We start from the raw sequence: 19,221 nt of genomic DNA, 5'->3' as shown, positions 1-19,221 counted from the left end.
TAATATGGACGTAATTCCCCTGAAAACATAAGACATGCATAAATATTCAAAACATACATAGTGGATGTCTGAAAACAGCAGGGATTATGTGAAATTAATATTTTTTTTTTTTTTAATTTCTGCATGTTTGCACTATGCACCACTTGGGCAAACATGCTTAACATAATAATAAAATAAAAATTTGTAAAATGAAACTTATAATGTACTCTAGACAAATGTACTGTAAGACCTTGTGTCAGGTCTGTACCATCATGCATTCATGCTGTTACCCAGCTTACAATGCTATGAACCATGTAGTTTCTAGGCTGCCAGCACAAATATTATGCAAATGAAGGGTAAATGTCATGGATGTGTTGAATCTCTAAAGGGAGCAACCATGTACGCATATCCAGTATTTTGCTTTGTTTGAAGACCTTATTGTTTTGGCATATTCACTTCATGTAGGCTCCTACATGGTGTTTATATTCCCACTGGTGGTGGATGACGTCAGTGGGGTGTGTCATGTCACATTTAGGATAGTTTGTGTTCAGTGTGCATGTTTGCACTGGGTGCTACTTGGCGTAAATGGGCATAGCTTAGCTTGTTCACTTGACCAGACCACCCACTTCCCAGTCATGACGTAGCCAGCTCTAAAAGGAAACCGGATATATTCAATTAATAATATGCAGTTTTGTATAAACTATGCTGCGTGGTGCTGTGCATAGTGCTGCATTATGCACTAAAGATGGCCTTTAAGTCATGTCAGTAATATCCTAAGCAGGTGAACTGCATCATAATTAGCCAATCGCACATGGTGGACCTACACCAGAACTGCATAAAGTATGCATACACCCTACAATCTGATTTTGTAGAGACTAGTAAATTTTAACTCAGATAATGCTAGGGGCTGCTGCAGCTGTTCTACATCTGCATGTGCTACATGCTGAAGTCAGTGCTGCTGGTGCTGCTTACAGTAGGCCTAGACAGAGAAGGAGAAGAGTGTTCAGGTCCAGGGTTACCTTCCAGGAGCTAGATGAGCTGGAGATTGTAGTGTGCTACAGGGTGGACAGGGAAATACTACAAGAACTTACTGAGCTCTGCTGCCCTCAACTTAGAGCCAGAGCTAACAGGGGGGAACCCATCCCAGTGGAACTAAGGTATGTGTAGCCTGCAGGATACTAGCTACAGGTACTTTTCAAAGATCAACTGGGGACATGATGGGGGTTTCACAGGCATCTGCATCCAAGGTACTCCACCAATTCCTGGATGCTATGCTCCCACATGCCAGTGAGCACATATATTTTCCCCTTTTCCCTGAGGTGAGGGCCAGCAATATGCAACACTTCTACCAAGTAACACACTACCCTGAAATACTGGGTGCCATAGATTGCACTCATGTACACATCAAGGCACCACCTGCTGAGTAGGGTAGAATCTAATTTAACTGCAAGGCATACCACTCCATTAACTGCCAAGTTGTGTGCAATACCTAGGAGATTATCATGAATGTATGTGCTGGCAACCTGGTAGTTATTACGACTCCCACATCTGGCACAAATCACAGCTCTACAGATGTTTGCTAGGGGGAATCCCACAGGGCTATTTACTGGGGGATGCTGGCTATGCCCTGGAACTGTGGATGATGACAGTCATCAGAAATGCACACACACCTATGGAAGAATGCCATAATAAGGCACACACACAAACTGGGAACATCATAGAGCATGAGTTTTGGCTTCTGAAGTCACGGTTCTGGTGCCTCAGTATATCTGGTGGATCCCTGCAGTATACTCCATGCACACATGCACAGATATTCACAGTATGTGCTATGCTACAGAATCCAATCCTGTGAAAACAGCTGCAGCAGGATCAGCAAAAGGAAGGGATACATAGCCCACCACCAGTACCTAGGTCACCACAGCCATAGTCACAGGAGGACTCTGACGAGGAACCCCCTACTGATATCCCAGTAACCAAATGTAGGCTTTAATCCGCCAATATCCAGGTATTTTGGATGTGAAGTAAATAAGTTGTGTTTTACAGACTGTGACTGTGCGTGTGCTATACTATTATTACTCTCTTTCACATATTAATTAAGCATTTGCACGCTGCACCACATATCTAAGACCTATTTAAAATGTTTTAGCCAATTTATGTGAAGCGCAGCAGTGCAGAAACAGGTTCAGAGATCATACCATGTAACAAACATAATCTCGGCCTGGAGTACAGCTAGGTGAGGGCTGGACTCAGTTTATGAAACAGTAAATCTCTGATGTAAGCAATGCATTTCCCATTTGCACAGTGCTTAGCAATGCTCAAACAATCCAAAAAGGCCACAGCACATGCCTGTACACTTAGTTAAGCAGAGCACAAATCCATTGCTGCTCATGCAATTTATTTAAAAAAATTATATACATATATATATATATATATATATATATATATATATATATATATATATACATATATGTGTATATAAATATATATGTGTGTGTATATATATATATATATATATATATATATATATATATATATATATATATATATATATATATATGTGTGTGTGTGTGTGTGTGTGTGTGTGTGTGTGTGTGTGTGTGTGTGTGTGTGTGTGTGTGTGTGTGTGTGTGTGTGTATATATGGATCCGCTTCTTTAACTCAAAATACTTAAATCTCGAATTTCAGTATTTCTGGCCAATAATGTCAAAAGTGCAATTTTTCAAAACTGCACTATTTCAAATCTTGGTTTACCGAATCTGTGTTACGTTTACGTTGGTGCTTGATTTAGTGTGTGCTGTCACTTTAAGAGTTGTGTGGTTTGGCAGCTGATGTTCATGTCTGTATGGGGAGTCAGGTAAGTGTTTAAATTGTAAGGGTTTTAGTGTTACTGTTTTAATATTTAGTTGTTGTGGGGAGTTGTAGAAGTAGGTTGGAGTAGGTGGGTGAGAGTGCATGTGTGTGAGTGCTGAATGTGATGATTTTTGTACGTATAGTGTGTGTTTGTGTGTTATTAGTGAGTTTACATATAACTATAAGTAGCAGGAGATTTGGGGAGCACAGCCCCCTGCAGAAACATATGGTGGTGTTATTGATTTTGTTTTTGTAGTGTCTGTGTTGTTTTGGGGGTGGGTCATGTATTTATTTGTGTTTTCTTAGACTTGATGTTGTGAGTGTTCGTGATTGTGGTGTTTTGTGGTTTTAAGGATTCAACATTCTCATCTCGAAATACTGAAATTCATGATTTCAGTATTTCCAGTTTAAGAAGTGGACCCGTGTATATATACACACATATACATCTCTGTCTCTTCTAAAATGTGTATAGATACACATATAGATACACACGCACACACACACACACACACACACACACACACACACACACACACACACACACACACAAACATAGACACATAAGCAGATCTACATATATGTGTGTATATATATGTATATATATATATATATATATATATATATATATATATATATATATATATATATATATATATATTTATGTGTTTGTGTGCATATATGTCTATATTGCCCTACATACCAAGATCATGGAGAGTAAAGCTGCACTACGACACATATAATGTTGGTCAAAGGCCCAAATTTGTTAAATTTAACTGTTGAGGCTGCCCACTAAAGTGTGCTAGCCTGTATAACTGATTTATTACTGTTTCCTGCATTTCTGTGTGCTTTCTATCTCAAAACAAAAACAAAAAAAATCCTTGTTTTCCCGCCTCTCCTCGACTAGTTTAGACCAGTATACAGGCTTTGCTGTATTCTGGGCTGTGGTGTAGTTCCTGTGTTGTCCATTGCCTTACTTGGATAGAAGGAAGTTTCTTTGCTCACCAGTGGGAGTGGGGAGCCTTGAGCATCCTATCTGTCCCTGAAGGAGTGACCTCAGCACAAGAGCTTGTAGTAATTGGTTGTTTTGTACCATTTCTAGCTCTTTTGAAGTTCCCTGTTTAAAATCCACCTCTGAGCATTTTTTTCTGGCTATACTACTCAGAAACAGCTCCTTGTGGTCCTGCAGAGTGGTCCTAGCAGCAAAGAACTGAGAAAAGTGACTACTTTCCTGATTTAAGTATTTTTTGCTGTTTTTTACCTAAAATACCTTCTCTTGCTTACTTTGAACAAGCTTAAACTATTTTTTTAGCTGTTTGTTGCATTATATATTATCTGCACTTAAAGTTACATTTAGTCGAAAATTGGTCGAAAGTTGTTTGTTTGTTTGTTAAATTTAACTGTTGAGGCTGCCCACTAAAGTGTGCTAGCCTGTGTAACTGATTTATTACTGTTTCCTGCATTTCTGTGTGCTTTCTATTTCAAAAACAAAAAAAAAAAAATATCCTTGTTTTCCCGCCTCTCCTCGACTAGTTTAGACCAGTATACAGGCTTTCCTGTTTTCTGGGCTGTGGTGTAGTTCCTGTGTTGTCCATTGCCTTACTTGGATAGAAGGAAGTTTCTTTGCTCACCAGTGGGAGTGGGGAGCCTTGAGCAGCCTATCTGTCCCTGAAGGAGTGACCTCAGCACAAGTAGTAATTGGTTGTTTTGGACCATTTATGGCTCTTTTGAAGTTCCCTGTTTAAAATCCACATTTGCATGGCTTTGCGCGATTGTGCGCATAGCGCAGCACTGGTTAAACAAGGTTAAACCTTTTCTGGCTCTGCCAAGTCTGCTCTTCAAATTTTCCTTTAAGAAAGCTTTACTCTTATAATAATCAGTCTACTCGCTTTATTATAAGCCTAGCACTTGTTCTCAAAAGCCTAGCACTTGTTCTCAAAACCTCTCTTCTAAGTAAGCACTCTCTAACTAAAGTAAGCACTACATCCACCTACCACCCTTGTGAGTACCCACTTCCCTTAAAGGCACAGCACTCCCTTATAATATTCTAGCATGTCGAGTGGTAGATTACTAGCATCCTCTCTGGTTCAGCTGGTTAATCTGGGAATCTTGAAACAATGCTACAATTGTCTCATGTACACAGACAACCCTCTCCTCCTCCCAACAAACACAAATACATGTGAGAGATGCAACTATATAGCCAAACTGGAGGCTGAACTCTCTCAACTCAGGACTGGCAAGACCAGACAGGAGGAGAAGGTAACCACACACACAGCAAACCCAGTCCCACATAGACCTAGCACAACTGCAAACCAAACACATAATAACACAAAGACATACTCGGAGACTCTAACAAAAAACTTACCAAAACAACAGAGGCTCCCAAAGCAGACACCCAAAAATCCACCACCTCAAAACATAACACATGCAACACATACTTCAATAAATCAGTGTGTCAAACAATCACAGCCCTTAAGGCCAAACACCATGCCTGATACACTAGTAATAGGTGACTCTATAGTCAGACACACTGACGTTCCGCTTACCAGGCTGAACAAGGAAAGGGTAACGGTGAGCTGCCTATCAGGAGCTAGGATCCACCACATAACACACGCACTCAGGTCACTCCAAAGCAAGTACAAATATGACTCCGTCATTGTTCATGCCGGTGTGAATGACTTGAGACGTACCTCCCTGGACTACATGAAAAGAGACATAGAGGAGCTCTCTGGTTATGTAGCCCAGCCTGGTATGACCCTGACCCTGAGCAGCATCTTGCCCTCAACAAGAATGATGCCACAATACAAAGACAAGATGATCAGCTTTAATAATTGGCTCAATTACTGGTGTCATTCTAGGGGGATCCAATGTCTGTCTGCTTGGGATGACATGTTGGACAAGCCATGCTGCTTCGCAAGGGACTGCTTGCATCTGTCACCACTGGGCTTCAGGATATTGGCTAAGGCTCTTGCCACCCCCATAGTGCCTTTTTTAGGCAAGGCTCAAAATACAAACCCATCTCCTTAGAAAACAAAAATGGAAAAAAATTAGGGGTAATGCTGCTGAATGCCAGAAGTCTAAATCTCAAGATGCAGGCTCTCGAAGCACTCCTCAGTATGGAGAACATCGATGTCTGTGCAATAACTGAAACCTGGTTCAAGGCTCCTGAGAGCACCCCAGCACTACCAGGCTATACCTTGTATCATGCTTTTCGGCCCCAAAACTCGGGCCAAACCAAAAAGGGAGGGGGAGTGTCCATATTCATCAAGGACACCCACACCTCCAAGTTAGTGGCAACACATGAAGCATCAGAGACCATCCAGGTGCAACTAACCATAGGCAAAACTGCTATACAACTGGCAGCATATTACAGGCCACCCTCCCAATCTCAGGAACCCCATTCAGCCTTCCTGAAGACATTGGAGGATATGAATGTCTCACCAAACACCATCATATTGGGAGACTTCAACTACCCTAACATAGACTGGATGCATTATTCTAGCCCAAACACCCTAGCCCAAAGGTTTTTGGAATTCATAAATTCAAATGCAATGGAACAGCTAGTCACCTCTCCCACAAGGGGAGATAATATACTAGACCTGATCTCCACACCGGAAGTATACCCCTCACTAGTGAGATCTGACCACAAACTAATCACCCTGGATATACATATCCCACCTCCACCCCCAACACAAAAGACTACAGTGAAAAACTTCTCAAAAGCTGACTTTACACTTCTTAAAACTGAGATGGTATCCTTTAAGCCCACTGGGCCAGTGGAAACCACATCCCAAAATGCTGAATCCTTCACAAATGCTTTCTACGGACATCTCCAAGAATGCATGGATCATGCAATCCCAAATAAAACCAAGACCCTCTCCACCAAGGGCAGGCATCCTGTCTGGTGGACCCCAGCCATAAACGAATTGTATAACAAAAGAAGGAAGCTACTGCACGACAGAGCAAAATCCCATAAAGAGAAGGCATGATCAGCACTAGTAGAAAGCTACGTTTTCTCATAAAAACATCCAAGGCCAACATTGAGAGAAAAATCGCTATGGACACTAAAGATACCCACAAGTACTTCTTCTGCTATGTTAGAAACCTGGGCAGAAACCCTCAGATATGCTCAGAGTTAGTTCACAATGACAAAAAATAAACTGAACCCACAGATATTGCCAACATTCTGGCAGACAGGTTCAGTGCAAATTTCTCCCCTCCCTCACCCCAAAAGAAGAAATACTTATCCCAGCTGAATGTAACCTCCCTGTCATCTCAGATGTCCAGGTGAGAACCGCCCTCAACAAAGCTAAAAACACAGCATCAATGGGACCTGACGGTATTCCGGGTTGCATGCAATGTGAACTCCAAGAGGAGCTAAACCCGCACATAAAAATGCTATTTAACCTTAGCCTTACTACAGGATATGTACCTGAACACCGGCGTACAGCAACAGTAGTGCCACTCCACAAAGGAGGCACCTCTACAGACCCTGGTAACTACCGCCCCATAAGCTTAACCAGCCTGGTCTGCAAAGCTATGGAAAAAATCATTATGAAACTCATAAACAGAGACATTGGGGACTTACAGACACTTGATCCCACCCAGTTCGGCTTTGTAAAGGGCAGATCCTGCCTTTTGAACCTGGTTGACTTTTTCGAAACAGTCACTAGAGCCATTGACGAGGGCAAAGCAGTTCATACAGCCTACCTGGACTTAGCTAAAGCTTTCGACACAATACCCCACTCAGGCATCATAGACAAGCTCAACAGCTTAAATGTAAATCCATATGTAACAAGATGGGTTGCAAACTGGCTAAAGGATAGAACCCATAAAGTCAAAATCACTGGAGCCATGTCAGACTCAAAGCCAGTCACAAGTGGTGTCCCACAGGGCTCTGTCCTGGGACCCCTCTTGTTCGGCATTTATTTCTCAGATGTGAAAGCAAACATGGGAGGGTTGTGGCTGACAAAGTTCACAGATGACTGCAAACTAGGCGCCATAGTCGATACACCAGCTGACACATACATCCTACAGAAAGGCCTCACTGAAATGGACAACTGGTGCCAGATTCATGGCCTTAAACTAAATGCCAAAAAATGTATAGTCATCCCTTTTGGGAAAAACAAAGTACCCACAAATTATCACATAGACAGTAACCCACTGAGTATGGAAAAAGTAATCAGAGACTTGGGGACCCAAGTCGATAGTGACCTCTCATTTGACACCCACATTGCCAAAGTGGTTAGAAAGACTTTCTACCTTGCCCACCTTATCATGAAGGGATTCACATCCAGATCAAAGGAGGTCATTGTACCCCTATACTCCTCCCTTATCAGGCCCATGATTGAGTACAGTGCCCCATTTGGTATGTACCTCACCCGGCACTTGAATCAGCTAGAGAGACCCCAAAAGTACCTCACCAAGAGGATCAAGAGTCTCCAACATATGTCATATGTTGCCAGACTAAAGAAACTCCAGCTCTATTCAGTAGCATACTGCCTACTCAGAGGTGATCTGTGCCTGACGTACAAGGCCATGTCCAATCAGGAATTGATGGACATGCTCCACCTCAAAAAATCTAAATCCATCAGAACCACGAGAGCTAAAGATTTAAACCTCAGCACAGATATGAATAGGACATGCTGGAGGGACAGATTCATAACTCAGAGGCTTCCCATACTCTGGAACAGAATCCCAGTTCATGTTAGGCAGAGCCCCTCACTGACTCTCTTCAAGAGAAATCTTGATGAGTGGATGGGAGATTGTAGGTTTACCCCAGGGGTCATCTCTGTGTCACTACTAGACAGAGGCACAGTAAACTAATTATATTATGTAAGGGGGTCTTCACTGTGTCACTACTAGACAGAGGCACAGTATTTTAAATCTATTCTGTACACTTTTGTACCATTACATGGGGTGGCGAAAGCCACATCACTATGGCTAGGCTTATAAATGCCCCAGGGCAGATAGCCTAGTACTAAACTATGAAACTACTATAAAACTAAAAGTAAGGGCTCAGCATTAGATAATGCACTTATAAAATGTGGAAGTGCATGGAATAGAATAACATGTTGCATTTGGAGGACTATTGGGACATCTGAAGTTCAGATTTCTGGCAGTCTTCTCTCAGGTCATGTGTAAATGATGCCATGTTTGACAGCAAACCACAGTTTAGTGTGAAACACACATAAATACGAGTCAAACCTGTGTGCTTGCTGCAGACATCTGGACAATGAAGAGTCATACCATGTCTCCCTAAGACAGCATGTGGAAACCTTGAAAATGTATGGCACAGTATACAAATATGTACCTATATTATGAAGCCATATGTTTGCTTCTGCACCAGCAACAACACCCACATTCACTACAGCACCCTGCGTCTGTTTGACTTCACCACACATACATCAACAACTGAATAAGTTGTGTAACGTATAATGTTGTGAGCTTAGTCAATGAGAGGGCAAATTGATTTTGGCCAGAGGCTTGCCCATCTAAATGAAAACAGACACACATGCTCAAAACAGGTACTGTTGTCACATAGCTAGGCTACAAAACAGTTACCTGACTGCTAGGCTACTAGCTGCAGATGTCAGTAAGAAGCAATGTGACTTGGCAGGCCCTCAAGCTGTTCAACACAGGGCTTGTTTATGTCCTCTAGGATTGGTTCACCTGCAGTCCTTTATAAAACAGACTTGAGCTGTGGTGCGTGTGCTAAGTACTGTGAGCTGTAGTGTGCAAGACTAGATATGGGTTCTAATCTTCCTCCAGCCCACTTGGTGTATGTGTATATATCTCCCCAAAGAGCAAGTGTGAATTCCGGACTGGCATGAGTTTGCACATTTGCAAAATTAGGGTGTCATGCCAAGGTAAAACAATATATAACAGTATGGGATAATATGGTGGATTGAGTACACTGCTTTGCCAGGCATATGGGACTTGCCTGAACCATAATCCTATTATTAGGCAGGGTCACAATAGCATACTTACAGATGTGACAATGAACAGCTCCAGCAATGTAAGGGTCATGATGCTACACTTTTGCGCTTTACAGCATCAAACACACTCTATAGGCACTCTTTGCAGTGACAATGTGGATGTCTGTGTATGCACAGAAAACTTGTTCAACTTTGCAGTAAGTACTTTGGCCTTGCAAGGCTACAATGACTATAAATCAACCAGACAGCAAATGGATGTTGTGTGAAATAATGTGGAACTATAGTTTTGTGTTTTGGTGACCTAAATGTACAGTATGACATATGTAGAACATGCTGGGGGGACAGGAACATTTCCCAGTGGTGGCCACTCCTGTGCAGTAGGTCTCATATCCATGTCAAGCAGATCACCTCCATTACTTTGTTGAAGGGCAGGGTGCATGAATTGCTGTGAAACTGTTACCTAACATGGATCACTCCCACTGTGGACCTTGCTAGACCATTCTTGGACAGCTATGCCACCTGATATTGAACATTATATTGTGATGCAGCAGCTATACTCATAATCACCATCAGGTCAGTATCTTAGTCACATCCTATTAAACTTGGAACCCAAGGCATAATACATGCAAAACTGAACCAATTGGTCTGGTTGTTATTCAAAACATCAACCTGGAAAAGGCTACAAAAAACCTACAGACCCTTGCATCATCTTGAACAAGAGTGTGGACCAATAAACAGGCTGTGGCCTCCTTCTTTTCTTAGGATTGATGGTAACATGTTTTTCTTCTGGTGAGAGAAAAAGAAAAGGAGTGTTGTATCCCAGCAGAGTGAGGCTATGGTGAGACTAGTACTACTAGTAGCCAGGCAGTAGCCATTCATGTTACTCCCCTCTTTTCATCATTCCTGACAAGGTAATTATTTGTTTTCAGTGAGTTCTGCTTGATTTGTTTCTAACTTCAGAATGACTGCCTAAATACTTCATCCTTCACCCTTAACTCTTCAGGGTGTATGTATTAGTTTCCCCTCAAGTGTTTGGCAGTGCTCTGTACAGATTCAGACACCTTTAGTGAAATCCAACCAACTTGGCTTTTGGCGACTTTAACTACCCATCCATTGACTGGATAAATTATTTGTGCAGTGACTCACTTGGCCAAAGATTTCTCAACTTTGTTAACCCTAATGCACTGGAACTGTGGTTTACACCCCCAAAATGGGTGCCAACATCCTGGCTCTGGTGCTTACCAATACCAATATGGGGGACCACTGTAGCACCCCCCACTGTGAGATCTTCCTTAGTGTCATTTGACAACAAATCAGTCTCATTCAAAGTAACTAGCACACCAACCCCCCAGCAGCAAATAAACTAAAACACTTCTCCAAAGCACATCATTATCTCTTACAGGATGGTATAACTAGCTGTACTGCACCTCCCCCTTCAGATGGAACTGGCAACTATGCTGAGTTCTACACAAATGTTTTATACAAACACTCGTTTAACTGCATTGACTCAGTCATATCTGATAGGACCAAAACAAGCTCTACAAGGAAGAGCAAACCTGCCTGGTGGACAACTGACATTAACAGGCTTTACAATAAGAGGAAGAGGAAGACATTTCTGTCTGCGAGTACGAAGGAGTGAGCCGTAAACTGGAAATACTCCTGCCTCAGCTTAAACAAGCCAATAAGACTGTTTGTGAAGTCCTTAAAAGCAAACTATGACTCCAAATTAGATTCTTCAACTAAGGGCAACCATAAGATGTTCTTTAGTTACAGCCATAACCTAAAAGGAAAGGCCCAGATTTGTGCTGAACTGGTAGTTAATGATAGCACATATACTAAGCCTGTGGACATAGTTGACTTTTTAGCTGACAGGTTCTGTGAAAACGTCAGTCCCTTTTCCTCGCCACACATATCCCATGGTATCCCTACTACCTGTCCCTTACCTTGTATCTCTAAAGAACATGCTGTAAATTCCCTCTCTAAGGCCAAAAATACAGCACCTGTGGGAACTGATAACATCCCAGGCTGCGTCCTACATGGGTTCCAACAAGAATTAGCAACACTATTGGGTACTCTTTTCAATCATAGTCTAAGCACTGGCTCTATCCCAGGTGAATGAAAAATGGCCACCATTATTCCATTGCACAAAGATGGTGCTTCCACTGATCCTGGGAACTATAGACCTATTAGCCTGACTAGCCTTATCTGCAAGGTCATGGAGCGAATCATCATGGACCTCATCAATAAAGATATAGGTAAGCTCCAAACACTTGCCATGCACAGTTTGGATTTCTCAAAGGGAGATATTGCCTGTGAAACATTGTGGATTTCTTCGAGAAGACAGTCACCAAGGCCCTGGATGAAGGGAAATCTGTGCATACTGGCTACCTAGTCTTAGCCAAGGTATTTGACACTATTCCCCACTCAGGCATCATTGACAAACTCACCCAGCTGGGTATCAACACTTATATCGTTAGATCAGTCACTAACTGGCACAGTGATAAAACCCATATAGTCAAAATAGGGAATCAACCTTCAACAGCAGACCTGTAACCAGTGGTGTTTCACAAGGATCTGTCCTAGTACCTCTACTGTTTGCAATCTAGTTCTCCAAAGTACAAGCTAAAACTAAAGGTTTGTGGCTAACAAAGCTTGCTGATGACTGAAAACTGGGAGTGATCATATAATCTCCAAACAATGTCAGCATCTACAAGAGGGTCTTACACAAACAAATTATTGATGCCAAAGTCATGGCCTTAACCTTAATGCAAAAAAATGTATTATCATCCCTCTAAGTATGTACGATGTTCCTGCTAACCACCACATCAGTAACAAAATCCCAAGTATGCACTCACTAGTGAGAAGCCTGGGCACACAGGTTGACAGCAATCTTCACTTTCATCACCATGTCTCCGCAGTGGTAACAAGGGCATTCTATATTGTTCATCCCATAAATAAGGTCATTGAATCCAGAAAATAAAAAAAGTTATAACCTCTCTATATCCTCCCCTCATCAGGCTAATAATGGAATACAATGCCTCTTTTGATATGCACCTTTCCAAGCACCTGAAGCAATTTGAGAGACCACAAAAGTTCCTCACAAGGATAATTCAAAGTCTTCAGCATCTGTCCTATGGGGATCATCTGAAATCAGTGTCACTTTATTCTGTTTCATACAGACTACTCAGAGGCACTCTATGCCTTGCATATAAAGCAATCTTTGATCATGCTTTATTGGAATTGCTGCATATCTGTAAATCAAATTACTCACTCTAAAGACCTTAACCTGGAATGTGACATTAATAGAACATGCTGGAGGGTTAGAGTTGTCTCCCAGAGGTTACCACACCTTTGTAATGGACTCACACTTCATGTTAAATAGAGGACCTCATTGGGTCTCTTCAAATGCAATATGGACGACTGGATGTGTAACCGTAAATTTACACTGAAGGTTCCACCTGAGTCCCTCTTAGACATGGGCAATTGCTGCTGATCATGGAAATAAGAGTAGAACTTGTCTAGGCTTATAAAGGGCTTAGGGCAATTAGTCTAGTAACTTCATATGACCCTATGATATGACTCAGTCGTAGTCCACATCGGAGTACATGACTTGCGACATACATCCCTAGACTATACTTAGAGAGACATATTTGAGTTCTCGGAATATGTGTCCCAGGATGGTGTAAGCCTGGCATTGAGCAGCATTTCACCTTCTCCAAGTATGATGCCACAGTACAAACAAAGGTCACTGACATTAATAATTGGCTTGGTTGCTGGTGGCATTCTTAGGGGATGCATTATTTATCAGTATGGAAGGATATGTTCATAAGACCAGGCTGCTTTGGCAGAGATGGTCTGCACCTCTCCCCTCTAGGCTTTTGAATATTAGCTAAAACTGTCTTCCCCCATAGTGCCTTTTGTAGGCAATGCAAATCTTAAACCACTTCAGACATAGCAAGTCAAAAACAAGAAAATCTGAAGGTATTACTGCTAAATGCTAGGAGTCTAAACAAAAAACTCCAGTCCTTAGAAGATATCTTCTCCCTAGAGAGTGCTGATGTCTGTGATGTCACTAACAAAATGGCTTAAATCCATGAAGAGCGCACCAAAAGTACAAAGTTATTATGCCTTCCACACATTTAAACCAGCTATTTCACAGGCAGGGACTAAAGGTGGAGGTGTCTCTATATACATCAAACTAAAGATACTTCAAGGCTGGTCAAACAGGACAATGCACTTGAGCTGATCCATGTTCAAATTACCATAGACAAAATCCAGTACTACTTCCATGCAAGCTATAGACCCCCCCTCTATGACCCAAGAAACCCATACCATGTATTTAAACTTACTAGAAACATTAACCATCAAACCCAATAATATATTCATGGTTGACTTTAATTACACCACTATTAACTGGGAATCCTATATGGCACCAAACATACAGGCAAAGAGATTCCTGGATTTTGTAAACACAAAAACTCTGGAACAGATAGCCAGTACACCAAATGGAGGTGGGACCATACTAGATCTGGTCCTCACCAATATGGAAGAGTCATGCACACCCTCTACTGTAATGTGTTCCCTGGTAACATCCCAACACAAACTGGTCTCTTTTGAAGTAAAAATAAAACATGGATCCCCCCAGCTAAACATGGAATATTCAGAAACTACTCTAAGGCTAACCTCCAGTTATTAGGTAATAACCTGGGAAAATTTCAAGCCCCCATAAACCCTGAAAACACAGCAGCCTATTCAGAAGTGTTCATAGAAACTCTGTACAAGCATGTTAATAGTTGCATAGAGGCAACTGTATCCACCAGGGAGAAGTACAGAACTGACTCAAAATCAAGCCACTCTTTTGGAATCCATAATTAATAGGCAGTATAACAGAAGGAAGAAATTCATGACAAAACTTAGGAAGTGCAGCACACAGCAGAATAAAAGCACTCTCATCTAACTAAAGAAAAGAAATCAGAGGACAAATGAAGTCTACCAAAGTCAAATTTGATGTTGATTCAGGCTACCAGGCCAAGAACAGCCACAAAGCATAATTTAGCTATGTCTGCAACCTCAAAGGCAATACACAATTGTGTGCACATCTCATTGTAAATGGAACCACCTATAATGAGCCAGAAGATATAGCAAATCTCCTGGCTGATAAATTCAACTCCAACTTTTCCCCTTTCTTCCCCTCAGCCCTTCCTCAGGAGCTACCATCAAATATAAGTGCCCCTACTATCACTGGGGAACAGATCCTTAATGCTCTCTCTAAGACCAAGTACACTACATCAATGGGTCCAGACAATATTCCAGGATGCCTTCTAAATAGCATGAAACATGACCTATCAGGCCCCCTGGAATTATTATTTAACTGTAGCCTCCAAATAGGCTTTGTGCCTCATGAATGGAGATCAGCAATTGTCATCTCTCTGCACAAAGGTGGGCCATCTGCAGACCCTTTAGAGTACAGACCCAGAAGTCTCACTAGTCTTACATGTAAAGCCATAGAAAAAATTATCATGGAAATGATCAGTACAGATGTAGTTCACCTACAGACACTGGACCAAGCCCAGTTTGATTTTTTTTCAAGGGCAGCTCATGCCTACCCAACCTGATGGACTTATTTGAGAAGGTAACCAAAACAATGAATGATGGAAAAATGGTTCATACTGCCTACCTTGGCTAGACAAGGCATTTGACACTATACCCCCATAAGCCATTGTTGACAAAGAGGTTAGGAACAAACTAGTATGTCAACTGGTGGCTAGCCAAGTGGCTCACAGACAGGACCCAGGAAGTTAGCATTGGGGAGACCACCTCTACAAAGAGGCCAGTCAGAAGTGGGCTCCCTCACCAATCATTCCTTGGGCCGCTTCTTTTTGACATTTACTTCTCTAAAGTCAAGGCTGCTGTCGGTGGTCTTTGGCTGGCTAAATTTACAGGTGATTGCAAATTAGGAGCTTTCATTGAATCCCACACTGACAAAAATGTTCTCCAGGAGGGGCTGACACAGATGTACAACTGATGTCAGAGCTATGGACTAATACTATTTGCTAAGAAATGCACAATACTATCCTTTGGGAAGTCATCCTTCCCTGGTAACTATCATATTGACAGCACACCTCTAATAGTTGACCCAGTAGTCAGGGACTTAGGAACACACAAAGATTGTAATCTAGCCTTTGACTGTCATGTGTCTACAGTATGGGGAAATCAGTATGGGGAAAACATATGCATACTATATCTAGAGCAATTTATAATAGTTTTTCAATCTCACTTTTATATTGCACAACTAATAAACAAAGGAATAGCATCTAAGTCCAAGGAAGTCATTGTTCCACTGTATTCGGCATTCATCAGACCTATCACTGAGTGCAATGTCCGCTTTGGTATGTACCTAACCAGGCATATCTGACAAATGGAATATCCACAGAGGCTCTTCAATAAACCAATACAGAGCATAAGGCAAATGTCCTATGCAGACCGCGTCAAGGCTCTATCCCTGTATTCTGTCTCCTACAGGCTTTGGAGGGGAGATGTATGCCTGACATACAGGGCATTGTGAGATCCCACTCTGGCATAGCCACAAAAGAAACAGCACCAGAATTACATGTTCTACAGACCTACACATTGCCTGTGGTAAAAATAGGATGTGCTGGAGAGACAGGTATGTATCCCTGAGACTACACCCTATATGGAACAGGCTCCCCATCCATGTGAAGCAGAGTTCTTCCCTAACACAAATCAAGTGCAAGTTAGACAATTGGATGGGTAATAGGACATTCATCCCTAGTTTGGGACCTATGTCTCTAATGGACACAGGGAAACTGTAAATGGTTCCTCTCCCAGGCCTCTGCTTGTAAATGTTTAATATCCAGAACCCCTGCTTACACTTATCAAGAGTATCAGACCTCATCAGAGATTTGGGATGCATGGCTAGGCTTAAAGAAGCCTTTGTGTTCATTAGCTTAGTAAACACCTATGAACCTATACTGTATTACCTTTCTGATGACATTTGTCTTCTGTGCTGACATTCAGTCCCGTGCTCTGACATTGATTGGCTGATTGTAGATGTAGATGTGTACCCATAGGTGTGTACTACACAATCCTGAAAGTGAAACGTAAACATTTCCGTGAGACACATTTCATTGTGTGACTCCATAGCCCTTACAACACCATCCATTGTAACATACACAAATTAGTATGCTATCCACATAATAAATGACAAAGTACAATATCTGTAAATGACCAGTATAAGTAACATGTCAACAGCACCAATGGATGAAAGGAATTCATCCTAATGAAGGCAGTCACACTGTGCTTCAGACACATAGCTTTATGTCCCTGCATCCATGAGAAAGATGATAGTGATATGGCACAGTTATCATCACTTGCAGAGGATGTTGTGTGGGGGTGCAGGAGGCCTAAGCTGACCCAATAGATTGACAAGTGTGTGTGTGAGTCAGGAAGGGAAGCAGGCAAGATGGACCATGGAAATGTTGCATGTGTGCCTGTAGGTGCCCTCAATGCGACATCTGTTTGTGTGTCTGCATGAACACAGCCAAGCTCAGTGCTAGCCCGTGTCTTTATGTTGGACAGCTGTGAGCCATGCATGATAGAGGTGACAGTTCATCACCTCCACCTCTGAACATGAGAACTGGCTTAGCCAGAAGTTGCACTGGCATCTCCACGTCCAAAGTCAGATGCTGTGCTACTACCTGAGGGTGACTGATGTCTGCTGGGTATTTGTCCTCCATGGAAATGGCCAGGACCATGAGCCCATGGCCTGCTATGTCTTGGTGTGGACAGCGCACTCCCCTCTGAAGCACTGGATGTACTGCTACTACATGAGCGTGATTGTGCATGGCCACATTAACTCTCAGCAGATGTAGTTGCTGACCTACGTGAGGCCAACACTCAACTCCAGTCAGATGTTCCATCACAGACAATGTGCGTTCCAAGACAGATAGTGTGCAATCTGTCTCAAACCTACCTCTTTCCACTGTGTCAGCCAACTGATCCAGGGTATCAGCAACATGGTGCAGGCAGTCACGGATGTCAAACTGTGCTGTATTCATAACCCTGAACATTTGTTGGGAGTTGCTTTCTGAATGTGACTGTGCCTCCATGATGGCCCTAAACATACACTGAGTGACATGTGATGAGACACCTGCAACAGGTGGTGGAAGAACAGCAGGCCTCCTAAGAGCACACCTATCAATCTGCCTGTGTGGAACTCTGGCAACAGTTTGGCTATGGCCAGTGTCGACAGTCGCTGAAGCCACAGTAGCCATACTTCCCTGTTCAATGTCCCCACCCTCCAACTGTCCAATATCTGTGGCCTCAGGAGACGTGTACAGTGATAATGAAGGTGGATGAGGGATGTCAACCTCTGTGTCTAATTCAGCAACTCTGCAACCACCAGCTGTGCCTCAATTTGGCCAACATCATCATCAGAGTCTGTAGAGACACTGACATCAGGTGGTGTAGGGGACACAGACCAACCTCCATAGTCACCTGTGATGCTCTGCAATACTCTGGTACAATATATGTTAAGATGTATACACTGTTGTCACTATTACAGACTTGTATACCTCGCAGAGTAGGACGTGTGGGCATTATTTTCTAACCCCAATCTGTAATTATTTGGAAATAATTATTCAGTAAACAAGAATCTTATGAGCAAAAAACAAATTATGTACAATGTGGATATTTGGCAAAAATCTGCACAGTTGACAGTTATGACAATCAGTAATGTCCTGACAATACTTTTAGTCAATCACTATGGTCATACCTGCAAGACAGAGGTATGGGTCTAAACTGGGGACATTCAAAGAATATCTGTATAGTTGGAAATCATGCAGACAATACATCAATCCAGCCATCAGGCCTGGGATGACACTTTAGTGAATATATTGAACTATAGCTATATCTCTGTCAAAACAGTTTTCTGCTTACCAGCAGCAGGAGCATGGCCTCTTCCAATTCCTGACAGTCATGAAAAAGTTTGAGGGGAGGTAATAGCAACAGCACCACATGTTAAAGTGTAACAGGGAGTAATACATCCAATAATCTTCTGGGTCTATATTATATGATCTAAGAATCTCTTCTTCAAACAAATAATAATCGACACATATACAGCGAATGCTGTAAACTGCAAATGGCCATGTCCTCAAATTTTTTCCTTGGTAAAAAATTCACGTGGCCATACAATAAAAAACAAACTTTAAAACATTAATTAAGTGGGGGGCTTTGCCCCCCCCTCACCCCCCTAACTAAATATACCAACTCCGAGATCGCTCTACATTGAAGAAAAGGGCAATCCCCAATAATGGCCAACTGAATTTTTTCGCAAGGAAAAATTTTGAGGACGTGGCTGTTTGCAGTTTACAGAATTCGATGTACATGTGTTGATTATTATGTGTTCAAAGAAGAGATTCTTTGATCACATAATATA

Source organism: Protopterus annectens, chromosome 5.part0 (assembly GCF_019279795.1).
Source record: "Protopterus annectens isolate FY-2018-M chromosome 5.part0, PAN1.0, whole genome shotgun sequence".
NCBI lineage: Eukaryota > Metazoa > Chordata > Ceratodontiformes > Protopteridae > Protopterus > Protopterus annectens.
This window is presented reverse-complemented; position numbering follows the sequence as displayed.